General features: G+C 42.5%; 1 protein-coding gene across 1 annotated transcript in view; it reads right to left on the bottom strand.

The window, feature by feature from the left end:
- Nucleotides 1-6,330, bottom strand: part of frmd4bb (FERM domain containing 4Bb) — a 67,007-nt gene extending 60,677 nt beyond the window's left edge. Inside the window, exon 1 of the mRNA XM_066670264.1 lies at nt 6,182-6,330. The gene's annotated coding sequence lies outside the window, so the exon portion shown is untranslated. The remainder of the gene's footprint in view (nt 1-6,181) is intronic.
- Between the last annotated feature and the right edge of the window lie 6,492 nt (nt 6,331-12,822).

Genomic DNA, 12,822 nt, shown 5'->3' with positions numbered 1-12,822 from the left:
AGCTGCTAATTAGCTTAACATGACCATGCCCCATACCAAGAGTGGGCTAGAGGAGTATAAAGCCTCTGTCCTACAATCTGGACATGTGTGGTCATTTTGTGTGTTTTTCAATAAGTTCCTTCAGAAACAGTACTTTAGACTAGAGACAGAGAGAGAAGAGACAAAAGAAACTATGTGGCAAGAAGACAATGGAGAGAGTGTATGTGAGAAGTGTAGAGAGAGAATGAGAATGACAAGGATTTGAGAATACAGAGAGAGAGAGAGAGAGAGAGAGAGAGAGAGAGAGAGAGACAGAGAGAGAGAACAGGGAACAGGAGAACTACGTAGAGAGATCAGAAATAGAGAGGAGAGCGGTAGAAAGAGGGTGAAGAGACAAGGAACAGGGAGCAGAAAGAGAAATGCAAAATGGAGAGAGAAGACAGAAGTGAAGAAAGAGGAAGGAGAGAGAGAGAGAGAGAGAGAGAGAGAGAGAGAGATCCTTTCATGTGTTATCAGGGGCCTTCCACAACCCTCCACAGAAACCTGATGGAGAAGTGATGAAAAGCTTTAAACGGAGATGCAGGGATGGAAGGATGAGGGATGAAAGGACGTTAAAATGACGCAGAACTAAAAATATTCTCTGACTACCCATCAAGAGCCATTAGCCACATTTCTGCGGACAGAACCGGGCTTCACTCCACATGAAATTCACAGATAGAGAGCAACTGGCCTGTAACTACCACTACACACTGGGAGTAAAAACATCCAACCAACAGACAAACAAACCTAACCTTCCATTTACACAGTATCGTCCAGCTACACAACCTGCAGCCGCAGAGCAGAACACACCTGTCCAAATACGGATCATACAGCAAACCACAACACTGCTGATCAATGTCCAAAATGAAACACTTGACAAAGGAACCGAGAGGTTCTTGTCTCTCCTGTAAGTCATCAGCACCTACAGAGTGAGTACAAAGTGAGCCGTTCTGATTCTACTCCGCTTCTGACGTCAAGTGCTGGGACTTTAGAATTGCCCCGCCCCCTTGTCTGAGTCTGTCTAATCACAGCGCTGGACTCACACTGATGTGAGTATAAGGATGGAACTAAAATCACAAGAGTAGAGCTGAGTTTGGTGATTGACACAGATTTGAGTACGAGGACAGGACTGAAATCACCAGAATAGAGCTGAGTTTGGCGATTTACACAGATGTGAGTATCAGGATGGAACTAAAATCACCAGAATAGAGCTGAGTTTGGTGATTAACACTGATGTTAGTATCAGGACAGAACTAAAATCACCAGAATAGAGCTGAGTTTGGTGATTAACACAGATGTGAGTATCAGGATGGAACTAAAATCACCAGAATAGAGCTGAGTTTGGTGATTAACATAGATGTTAGTATCAGGATGGAACTAAAATCACCAGAATAGAGCTGAGTTTGGTGATTAACACTGATGTGAGTATCAGGACAGAACTAAAATCACCAGAATAGAGCTGAGTTTGGTGATTAACACAGATGTGAGTATAAGGACAGGACTGAAATCACCAGAATAGAGCTGAGTTTGAGGGTACAGATAACACTTTCCCAGGTAAAACTATAGAGAGCATTAGTATTCATATGTTAGGCATTGACTGTAATTATCTCAGAGAAGGATGGAGAGAAACACAGATGAGGCCGGTCTGGATGGAATTAAAAAAAATTAAAAAAAGATAGAAGCTCCTGTAAAACACCCAGGGGTTTGACCTCGTGTGATCATGTCTAAACTTTATAAACACAGAAAGACAAGAGTTCCTGATTTAGACAAGGACTTTGACTTTGTCCTGTTCTCATTGTTTTGAAGGTTCTCCCAGGTCGATTTTTTAGAAGGTTTTTAGAGGATTTCCTGCTGCACATCCCCAGCGTCTCAGAAAGACTCTGCAAGAAAAAAAAAATCACGACGTCCTGTTTACTGAGCTCGACCTGCTGCTCCATCCTGTCCAGAGAGGAAGAGGAGAGGAGAGAGAGAGTGATTGATGAGTCTGGAGACGTGAGGAAGTGATATTTTCCACGCGATGGTAAACAATGTTTTGTTTCTGTTTTGTGAGGGTGAAGAGACGCAGCATCTCAGCTGCTGGGATAATTTTTTACATGGTCTTTGTTATTAATATTTAGGGATGCACCAGTATGAGAATTCTGGGCCAGTGCTGACATCCCGTATTATACATGTAAATATCTACAGATACCAGTGAAGATAGTCACATTAAAAAAAACTGAATTATAACTTCTAATTACATTATAGATAATGTAACATTTACTTGCACAACACTTTAACTTCAGCCAACGGTACACAACAATAAAAATGAAAGAAGTCTCCTGAGAAAACACATTTTTGTAATTAGGCGAATAAAGGTAAATAAACTAATAAAATTTTAATTAATTATCTGTAACCCTTATCCAGTTCAGGGCAGCGGTGGGTCCAGAGCCTACCCGGAAACACTGGGCACAAGGCAGCAACACACCCTGAAGGGGGCGCCACACACTCACACATTCAGTCACACACTCACACCTACGGACACTTTTGAGTCTCCAATCACCTACCAACGTGTGTTTTTGGAGCGTGGGAGGAAACTGGAGCACCCGGAGGAAACCCACGCAGACACAGGGAGAACACACCACACTCCTCACAGACAGTCACCCGGAGGAAACCCACGCAGACACAGAGAGAACACACCACACTCCTCACAGACAGTCACCCAGAGGAAACCCACGCAGACACAGAGAGAACACACCACACTCCTCACAGACAGTCACCCGGAGGAAACCCACGCAGACACAGAGAGAACACACCAGACTCCTCACAGACAGTCACCCGGAGGAAACCCACGCAGACACAGAGAGAACACACCACACTCCTCACAGACAGTCACCCAGAGGAAACCCACGCAGACACAGAGAGAACACACCACACTCCTCACAGACAGTCACCCGGAGGAAACCCACGTAGACACAGAGAGAACACACCACACTCCTCACAGACAGTCACCCGGAGCGGGACTCGAACTCACAACCTCTAGGAGCCTGCAGCTGTGACAGAGACACCACCTGCTGCTCCACTGTGCTGTCCTACAAATAATAAAACTTACATGAAAGTTAAAGCAAAAGATTAAACACAAATAACTCCCAGTGGCCTTTTAGCAGTGTAACTGTTCAGTCAGTGCATGAGTTTTAGAATCAGAGCGTCGTCCAGTCTTCTTCCAACACAAAATAAAATTAACGCATGAGCAACAATCGGTTTGAATTAAAGGCAAAATCAAAGCATCAGCCCAACACTGATAATCTTTAAAAATGCAAAGAATGAATTCTGATATCACAATGGATAGCTGCTATTATTATTTATATAATGAAGTTGTACACAACTTTGTGTTGTAAACATTTGCTGAAAGACATCAAAGAAATGTTAAAAGTATCCAACATTTATCATCCAAAATGCAGCTAACTATTAGAACTAATAACTAAACCTGGGATGCTTTGGAGCAGCTACACATGAGTCTACAGCCACTTCAGCAATGCCGAGCGTGGGTTAGAGTGATGTGAAACCCCCAGCACTGGGCTCTGACACAGAACTGTGTTCTCTGGAGTGATGGGGTTCCTCTGGGATGAGAAACTAATCACCAGTATCAAATCCTGATTTCATTAATATTTATGTAGTTAAATGCCATCAGATTTTTACAGCAATGTTCCTGCTCAATGAGTTTGTAAAGAACCTAATTAAAGCCAAACAGATTTGAAAATAACACAAACATTCTCTTAATTCAGTAAAGAAATGTTAGATTGTGTGAAAGAAGAATATTCACAGATCTCTAGAACCAATGTTTATGAGGCTGAATGCCATCAAATCCTCACAGCAGTGTTCCAACATCAAGGTGTGAAGCCTTCCCAGAAGAGAAGAGACTGTAACTGCAGTGAAGAGAGGAAATCACTCCTGATTAATGTCCTGCAGTTCAGAGGAAATGCACTGTGTCGTTCTACAACTACAGACTTCACTGTTCTCAGACTCCAGCTGTTTAAAGTCAAAGCCCCCGACACAGAAACAACTTCTGCAAGCCCCTCCCGAACTTCTGTTTATGCAAATGAGAAATGCAAATGAGGCCCTGGCCTCGTTTTTCTCCCAGGTGAAACTTTCAGTAAAAACAGACCCAGACATTCACCGGCTCTGGGTTCTGAACGTCCCTCAAACCGGAAACTACGGCTCGAGAAGTGGACAATAATACGGACCCAGAGCAAGTGCAAACACAGTGATGTCATAAACCTGCCCTAAGGTTTCCCACAGGTGAATCCAGCTCTGATCCAGAGTTCTGTACCTGGGCATGTTCCCAAAAGCCAAACCTCTACCACAGGTCACACCCGAGAAATTCCTGTTACATCCCATAGTAATGTCCTGGGGATGCTGTGATATAACAACAGCAATATACAGCACAACAATCGCAATAACGATAGTGTTTCCGTATCATACCGCCCAAGACTTAGCATCTCATACTGACCACTTCATATCCCATAACTGAGCAAGGGTCTCCGAATTATTACTTGCTATTTATTAACACTGATACCGTATGCCCAAAAATATTGTTTATCACATCATATTTATAAAACTCTCTCTATTATTGAGCTATCTCATGATAGCCACCCAGCACAGGATCCCTCTGATATTAGATTAAAAATGTTTTCTTATAAATGTGCTAAGTCATAATTATGAGATAGCTAATAATATTTATGAATTGCTGAGTCATATGATTGGAATTATACGAAAGTTATTACTATGAGGACATCAGTAAGAAGAGGCAGTAAATCAGGTATGAGACAGCAAATTATGAATATGAGATAGCAGATCAAAATTCAGAAATAGTGTTCTGTGAGACAGCTGTGAGACTTAAGTATGACATAGCAAGACAACATATTTAAACAGTAAATAATAATTATAGGGTAGCAATTATATCAGATAGCAAGTCAGAAAATGATATAGCATCTAGTGAAATAAACATTATGAGATAGCAAATTAATATTTATGAGATGCTGAGTCATAAGATCTGAATCATGTGAAAGTCATTACTATGAGATACTAGATGAGATACTAGATCAGCTATGAGATTGCGGTCAAAATTATAAAATAACATTTCAAGATCATCATTGACATACAGCAAGTCAAAACTGTGATGCAGCTAAAGATAAAAATGAGATAGCAAGCCAAAACTATGAGACAGCATGATAAGATAGCAAGTAAAAGCTACAAGTCATTACAACAAGAAATAATTAATATGAGATAGTAAACTAATCTTATAAGATAATAAGTTATACTTATGACATGGCAAATTCAAATTCTGGAATAGCAAGTCAGTAATAGTAGAGAGCAAAAAGCATAAGATAGCAAGTCATTAATGAGATAGCAAGTCAAATCTATGAGATAGCAAGTCATTAATGAGATAGCAAGTCTAACTTATATGACAACACAATTATAAGACAGAAATTTGAATTTTAAATTTATCTACTGTGGAACCAATAAAGGATTATCTTATCTTAAATTTAAATTTGAGATAGCAAGTACTTTGTATGAGATAGCAAGAGATACTCTAGACAATAAGTTACATTTATAAGAAAGTGAATAATAATAATAATGGGATAGAAAATCATTAATATAAAATAGCATATGAAAACGATGAGATAGCAGATCCCGAGTATGAGACAGCAAGTCCAGACTATGAGATACTGGTTGCACACAGTCCTCAGCCCGGCTGAATGTTTCAGTGAGCGCACGCGGAGCAGGCCGTGTGAACACTGCACTGAGCCCGTTCTCCAGGTGTAAACCCCCGGCGAGCCCAGGTAAGTGTGACACCTTTACCGGCAGCAGGTGTGTCCAGCCATTATCTCATATTATTCCGTATACACGTCCCTGTCTCAGCACTATAGGTTAATCCCTGTTCACGGGTTCAGACCACAGCCTGCAGCACGTGCACGGTCACCTGCGCGCGAGGCTCCGCGAGCACGAGCGGAACAGAGGTGATGAGCGAGGTGTTGCACTGAGTCCGAGCTCAAGACAAAAGGAGAGGACCCAGATGAACTTCCCCGGCTCCGCACGGCGCCACACGGCCCCGCACGGCTCTCCGGGACCGGGACCGTCATCGCCGCCCACATCTAGGGGAGGAGGAGACCCGAGGTGTTCCTACCTTTCAGGAGAGAGTGTGTCTGCCGTGTTTTAATCCTTAAAAGCGCTCTCCTCTCCGTCTCCGCATCCTCCCTCCATTCAGCCCTCAGCTCCTCACCACGCCTTCACCCGGCTCACAACACACCCGCTCTCCGGCAGGCCACGCCCACCGCAGCCGGGACAGGCCAGGACTTCACATCCGCTCCAATGAGAAGAGAGCAAGCAGCACAGGGACCAATCACAGCGAGGTAGGGCGGGGTTAATGCGGAAAACGAGTGGAAAATAAAAACAACGGCCACAAAGAGGCTGCAGTGCTGACCGGTCAGATTCAGGAGATTTATATTTAAGTAATCATTAATCAACGGTTAACGAGGTGATGTTATTGTTGTTATTAATATTATTACATTTTTGTGCAAAATATACTGTGCATGCAGTGAGCATTTTGCCCAGAGTTGACTATAATTACACACACACACACACACACACCCTCTCTGTGTGTGTGTGTGTGTGTGTGTGTGTGTGTGTGTAATTATAGTCAACTCTGTGTACAAAAACAGAAAGGGGAGATAGAGGAGGACAGAAAAAAGAATGAAGGAGAAATATCGAGAGAATGAAAGAGAGAGAGAGAGATTTATTGTCAGTGATGCAGCTGAAATGTAAAAGGATGGTGAGCTTTAGAGTGTATTCTGTGAACATTTGATTGTAGTTCACAAAGACTTCTCCAGAGTTTCTCAAACACTTCGCAGAGGTTTCTCAGCCACTGTTCTCTTGAAAGTCTTTACATTACACACAGAAACATTGCTACTAAACTGATGGCCCTGAGCCCAAAGGTACTGTATATAGCTACATCACTCAACACAGTTCAACTGCTCCACGGATCAAATCTGTACACACTGCATTACTGTACACACGGCACTACTGTACACACTGCACATCTGTGCATCTAATCTCCTTATAACAGCACTAAATTAAATGTAAAATTCTGAAGCAGCTGCATATGAGCCTAAAGTCATCTAAAGTAGTTGTGTACAATAGTGCAGTGTAAAGCAGTGCAGTATGTACAGTGTACAGTACTGCAGTGTACAGTAATGCAGTGTGTACAGTAGTGCAGTGCGCAGTAATGCAGTGTAAAGCAGTGTACAGTAGTGCAGTGTACAGTAATGCAGGGTGTGCAGTAGTGCAGTGTGTACAGTAGAGCAGTGTGTACAGTGTACAGTAGTGCAGTGTGTACAGTGTACAGTATTGCAATGTACAGTAGTCAATGTACAACAGTGCAATGTGTACAGTGTAAATTAGTGCAGTGTGTACAGTGTAAATTAGTGCAGTGTGTAGTGTACAGTAGTGCAGTGTGTATAGTGTACAGTAGTGCAGTGTCTACAGTAGCGCAGTTTACAATAGTGCAGTGTGTACAGTTTACAGTAGTGCAGTGACTACAGTAGTGCAGTGAGTACAGTAGTACAGTGTGTGCAGTAGTGCAGTGTGTACAGTGTACAGTAGTGTAGTGAGTACAGTAGTGCAGTGTGTACAGTGTACAGTAGTGCAGTGTAGAGTAGTGTAGTGAATACAGTAGTGCAGTGTGTACAGTGTACAGTAGTGCAGTGAGTACAGTACTGCAGTGTGTACAGTAGTACAGTGTGTACAGTGTACAGTAGTGCAGTGTAGAGTAGTGTAGTGAATACAGTAGAGCAGTGTGTACAGTGTACAGTAGTGCAGTGTGTACAGTGTACAGTATTGCAATGTACAGTAGTCAATGTACAACAGTGCAATGTGTACAGTGTAAATTAGTGCAGTGTGTACAGTGTAAATTAGTGCAGTGTGTAATGTACAGTAGTGCAGTGTGTATAGTGTACAGTAGTGCAGTGTCTACAGTAGCGCAGTTTACAGTAGTGCAGTGTGTACAGTTTACAGTAGTGCAGTGACTACAGTAGTGCAGTGAGTACAGTAGAGCAGTGTGTACAGTGTACAGTAGTGTAGTGAGTACAGTAGTGCAGTGTGTACAGTGTACAGTAGTGCAGTGTAGAGTAGTGTAGTGAATACAGTAGAGCAGTGTGTACAGTGTACAGTAGTGCAGTGTGTACAGTGTACAGTATTGCAATGTACAGTAGTCAATGTACAACAGTGCAATGTGTACAGTGTAAATTAGTGCAGTGTGTAGTGTACAGTAGTGCAGTGTGTTTAGTGTACAGTAGTGCAGTGTCTACAGTAGCGCAGTTTACAGTAGTGCAGTGTGTACAGTTTACAGTAGTGCAGTGACTACAGTAGTGCAGTGAGTACAGTAGTACAGTGTGTGCAGTAGTGCAGTGTGTACAGTGTACAGTAGTGCAGTGTAGAGTAGTGTAGTGAATACAGTAGTGCAGTGTGTACAGTGTACAGTAGTGCAGTGTGTACAGTGTATAGTAGTGCAGTAAGTACAGTAGCGCAGTGTGTACAGTGTATAGTAGCGCGGCGTACAGTAGTGCAGAGTGTACAGTGTACAGTAGTGCAGTGTTTACAGTGTACAGTAGTGGAGTGAGTACAGTAGTGCAGTGAATACTGTAGTGCGGTGTGTACAGTGTACAGTAGTTCAGTGTAAAGTAGTGCCTTTGTTGTGGTATGTTTCCAGGCCTCATTTATAGTTTATAATGTTCTGTTTAAGGCTTATTTTTAGCAGAATTTCCATAATTACAGTTTTATTGGTTAGCGCTGCACCATCATGTGATCAAACCTCACCATCAGCTTTAACCCTTACAGTCCACAGACTCATTTACTCAGGGAATTCCCTCCATCCTCTCCCTCCCTCTTCTTATCCACTCTCAGGCTCTCTTTCTCTTTCCTTTTCTCTCCTGTATCTTTCTTCTTTTCTCTGTCCTGCTTTTCTTCTCTTTCCATCTCACTTCTTCCTCGCTCTCTCCTCTATTTCCATCCTATCTCTGTCTCTCTCCCTCTCACTCCCACCTTTCTTTTATTGTTTCTCTCTCCTCTCCACCCACACTCTTATGAATGAGTAGCTCATTAAAGTCCAGCTGCCATGGGTCTGTTAAGCTCCACCCCTTTCCCTCAGACTAACCTTTCATATGAATATTGTTCTCTCTCTCTCTCTCTCTCTCTCTCTCTCTCTCTCTCTCTCTCTCTCTCTCTCACTGCATGTCATGCTGTGAAACACCATCTGTGCTGAGAATCTGATCTCGAGTCGTCTGGGGAGAAATGAATCGATTCCACCACATCTCAGATCTTTTAACAATGACTGAATCATGTATGAGATGACTCAATTCGTATTTGAGTGAATCCCAATCTGGTTCTTGCAAATTTTATGGATCAGAGTCAGATTCAGAGTCACAATCTGTATCAACATCAGAATCATATTCAGAATTAGAAGAAATATGAGAATCAGAGTCAGAAACCACCTCTGAATCAGCATCAGAAAGAGAATCCAAATGAGTATTAGAAGGAATCATATTCATTATTAGAATCAGAATTACAGAATATTTCTGGGAAAGTCTAGAATCTTTATTTTTCCTGCAAACTCCTGCAGAGCCGTCTGAGGGCTGGAAGGTCAGGCTCATTAACAGTGCTGTCCAGCCTTTGTCCGACACGGACTGAGATTTCTCCAGAGTTTCTGAATCTTCCTCAGTGTTATGGACAGTAGATGCTGAGACCTAAAAACAGTGAGATCTCACGAAGTTCGGGCCAAAATGTTGCCCATGCTCCTTCTCTGCTGCAGAGACTGACCCTTTGAAATTCTCCTCTTTACAGTGGACTCTTCTGAACTGAGGAAGTGGAACATTCTATAAACTCTTCGCTCTGATTTCATTTTTTTTTGGAGCAAATTACATTCGTCGGATTCTAAACGTGTTTATATTCACAGAGTACAGTTCAGTTCAGAGACAACACTGGAAATCTGTTCTTTGGGATCATTATAACTGTTGTGTCGTATTAAAAATGACAATTATGACTTTATTAATAAAAACACTGGAGTTTAAATATTAATGCTATATTCACAGTCAATAAAATGAAATCCACATCTGTAACTGGTCTGAACCCACACTCACACAGACTTTTGGACACAGTATTATCCCCAAGAACAGAACAAACCCATCACAGTCTTCTACAGCTTTTTCCTGATGGAGCTCAGAACCAATGCAGCGCCCAATAAACTCTTCACTTTTCACACGGCTTCAGTCTTAGGTTCTTTTCTGTTGAATAAAAGGAGAATTGTGATTTTTAACATGACACAACAGTCACCATAAAAATACAAACTCACGCATTACTGTAATCTAACCAGCGGTGATTGCTCTAAGACTGCAAGAGGAGCTCAGCTTCCCCTAAAATGTAAAAAAATAAGTGATCAAATATATTCTGTTGTGTACACGTCATTGAATAAATATGCACTACAACGCGCTCAACTTTTGTTCAGAATCAGCTTCTTATCACTGGTAAAGACGCGGCTTTCCTCTCAGTCATTCCCGCAGCTTCACAGTGCTTTAAACAGCGTCCACAGAGTTCAATAGTGAAGCAGCGAAGTGCAGCGAAACGAGACGAGTCATTGGATAAATGCTGGGCTTTGTCCCGCCCATCGGACGCTCAGCGTCTCTGGGGGTCTATGGGGCAGTGGGCTGGCCTCGGCTGGCCCGGACGCTCAGCTTCTGCATGATGATTGGATGATCTGTCTGAGGCTGAATCACTTTTTGATTGACAGCGAAATGAGCGAATCAGCGATCCTTTGGTGTAAAGATCCGTGCCAGCATTACATTTTCATTCTGTTCTGAGTTGAACCAGAGATGTTCTCTTAGCTGCATTTTCTTTGTTAAAAACGACTAGCGACAAATCGAGCTTCTATTTCTGGTGGGTTTTTTGTAGCTGCTTGTGTTTGGAGACTGACTTCTATCACTCTTTCTGACTTCTATCTCAGTTTCTGTCCAGCGGGTGCTGCTGAGCCCCTCCACCGTCACAAAGCACTCACAGGCGGACACACTTCACATGGGCCAAGGCCGTTTAAGCCTAGCTCTGCTGGACATTGAGAGGACACTAGTCAGGTCCCTGGAAAACAACGTGTTTAGTGTACAGTAGTGCAGTGTCTACAGTAGCGCAGTTTACAGTAGTGCAGTGTGTACAGTTTACAGTAGTGCAGTGACTACAGTAGTGCAGTGAGTACAGTGTAAATTAGTGCAGTGTGTAGTGTACAGTAGTGCAGTGTGTTTAGTGTACAGTAGTGCAGTGTCTACAGTAGCGCAGTTTACAGTAGTGCAGTGTGTACAGTTTACAGTAGTGCAGTGACTACAGTAGTGCAGTGAGTACAGTAGTACAGTGTGTGCAGTAGTGCAGTGTGTACAGTGTACAGTAGTGCAGTGTAGAGTAGTGTAGTGAATACAGTAGTGCAGTGTGTACAGTGTACAGTAGTGCAGTGTGTACAGTGTATAGTAGTGCAGTAAGTACAGTAGCGCAGTGTGTACAGTGTATAGTAGCGCGGCGTACAGTAGTGCAGAGTGTACAGTGTACAGTAGTGCAGTGTTTACAGTGTACAGTAGTGGAGTGAGTACAGTAGTGCAGTGAATACTGTAGTGCGGTGTGTACAGTGTACAGTAGTTCAGTGTAAAGTAGTGCCTTTGTTGTGGTATGTTTCCAGGCCTCATTTATAGTTTATAATGTTCTGTTTAAGGCTTATTTTTAGCAGAATTTCCATAATTACAGTTTTATTGGTTAGCGCTGCACCATCATGTGATCAAACCTCACCATCAGCTTTAACCCTTACAGTCCACAGACTCATTTACTCAGGGAATTCCCTCCATCCTCTCCCTCCCTCTTCTTATCCACTCTCAGGCTCTCTTTCTCTTTCCTTTTCTCTCCTGTATCTTTCTTCTTTTCTCTGTCCTGCTTTTCTTCTCTTTCCATCTCACTTCTTCCTCGCTCTCTCCTCTATTTCCATCCTATCTCTGTCTCTCTCCCTCTCACTCCCACCTTTCTTTTATTGTTTCTCTCTCCTCTCCACCCACACTCTTATGAATGAGTAGCTCATTAAAGTCCAGCTGCCATGGGTCTGTTAAGCTCCACCCCTTTCCCTCAGACTAACCTTTCATATGAATATTGTTCTCTCTCTCTCTCTCTCTCTCTCTCTCTCTCTCTCTCTCTCTCTCTCTCTCACTGCATGTCATGCTGTGAAACACCATCTGTGCTGAGAATCTGATCTCGAGTCGTCTGGGGAGAAATGAATCGATTCCACCACATCTCAGATCTTTTAACAATGACTGAATCATGTATGAGATGACTCAATTCGTATTTGAGTGAATCCCAATCTGGTTCTTGCAAATTTTATGGATCAGAGTCAGATTCAGAGTCACAATCTGTATCAACATCAGAATCATATTCAGAATTAGAAGAAATATGAGAATCAGAGTCAGAAACCACCTCTGAATCAGCATCAGAAAGAGAATCCAAATGAGTAGTAGAAGGAATCATATTCATTATTAGAATCAGAATTACAGAATATTTCTGGGAAAGTCTAGAATCTTTATTTTTCCTGCAAACTCCTGCAGAGCCGTCTGAGGGCTGGAAGGTCAGGCTCATTAACAGTGCTGTCCAGCCTTTGTCCGACACGGACTGAGATTTCTCCAGAGTTTCTGAATCTTCCTCAGTGTTATGGACAGTAGATGCTGAGACCTAAAAACAGTGAGATCTCACGAAGTTCGG

The sequence above is a fragment of the Hoplias malabaricus genome, chromosome 5 (genome assembly GCF_029633855.1).
Source record: "Hoplias malabaricus isolate fHopMal1 chromosome 5, fHopMal1.hap1, whole genome shotgun sequence".
Lineage (NCBI taxonomy): Eukaryota > Metazoa > Chordata > Actinopteri > Characiformes > Erythrinidae > Hoplias > Hoplias malabaricus.
The sequence above is the reverse complement of the archived record's forward strand: the minus strand, read 5'-3'. Positions and strand labels throughout refer to the sequence as shown.